Here is a 538-nt window from a genome sequence, read left to right as displayed (position 1 = left end):
AGGAAATTTGATTGGTGGGGATGTGGTTGGAGGAATAAATTCTGAAATCACGCGCCTAATGAAAATTTCGCTGCGAAACATGAAACTTGGGTGGGGGAAATACACAACGGAGACGAAGTGCGTAAAATACTCATGTGCGAGAAAACCGAAAATTGGCAGTTCCCGTCTCCAAAAAATGTACATGTGGAGTCGATTTTTTCGGTCAATGGTACACCTGGTTTATTAGGAACCATCGCACAGGTAACAGACTTATAGATCATTAACGCAAAAAATGCACACGAGTACAGCATAGAAACCGTGTCTTTTGTGATCTTCTAATGATTAACGCAAAAAAGCGCACACGGTCACACATGCTAATCAACGCTCAAAGCCCTCAAAGGATGCTCCTACCGACATTGTACGTTAATACTACAAACTTAAAGTACTAATGGTAATTTGCTCTAATACTACAAACTTAAACTACTTCTCAGATGCTGCCATCGGGGGGCCAGACGCCGGCGTTCTCCTTCCCGGCCTTGTAGGCGGCAACCAACCGTGC

Source organism: Triticum dicoccoides, chromosome 6B (assembly GCF_002162155.2).
Source record: "Triticum dicoccoides isolate Atlit2015 ecotype Zavitan chromosome 6B, WEW_v2.0, whole genome shotgun sequence".
Classification (NCBI taxonomy): Eukaryota; Viridiplantae; Streptophyta; class Magnoliopsida; order Poales; family Poaceae; genus Triticum; species Triticum dicoccoides.
The sequence above is the reverse complement of the archived record's forward strand: the minus strand, read 5'-3'. Positions refer to the sequence as shown.